This window comes from Theobroma umbraticum, unplaced genomic scaffold, assembly GCF_002168275.2.
Source record: "Theobroma umbraticum cultivar Fairchild unplaced genomic scaffold, ASM216827v3 scaffold_86.0, whole genome shotgun sequence".
Taxonomy (NCBI): domain Eukaryota; kingdom Viridiplantae; phylum Streptophyta; class Magnoliopsida; order Malvales; family Malvaceae; genus Theobroma; species Theobroma umbraticum.
In genome coordinates this window covers 4,338,960-4,339,630 of record NW_018397263.1, presented here as the reverse complement: position 1 = coordinate 4,339,630, position 671 = coordinate 4,338,960, and positions in this window count along the sequence as shown.

The window sequence follows — 671 nt, the reverse complement described above, 5'->3', positions numbered from 1 at the left end:
AATTTAAGTTTTATCTTGAAATTATCTTAATTTATTTAGAGATAAATTAAATGATCAAATTTAATTTTATCTCCAAATTATCAAAAAATTTTAAAAATAAATTAGATGATCAATTGATAAATTTTAATTAATAAAAAATTTAAATATTATTTCTAAATTATTTTAATTTATCTAGAGATAAATTAAATTACTAATAATTAAATTTTAATTAATCCAATTTAAAGAGAAAATGTATATGACATACAGGTGAATTCTACTTGGTCCAACTATGTGTCTTTAAGATAATTCAACTAATAAATTTATTATTTTATAATTAATTAAATGGTTATCTTTAATGTTGCCATCATGTCCAACTGGCGGCATGTCATTAGATAATAATTTTTCTCCTTCAACAAATGCCCCATCAATACTTATTCATATATGATTTTGGATGTAACAAGTGGACAAGTCATGAAATTTATACATCGATATTTACTTGCACTCTATTTGGCAAATTTTTTCTGTAATATCTTAGAAACCTAATGTACCTTGGTAGATTTGCAATTCAAGCTAAATTTAAATTATGCTTACCCAACCAAAAGGCAAAATAATGATAATCTTTGAAGAAGTATCTTCCCATAGAATTATAATCTTGGAAGAGTTATTTTGCAATTGTTATTGGACTCCTTAGG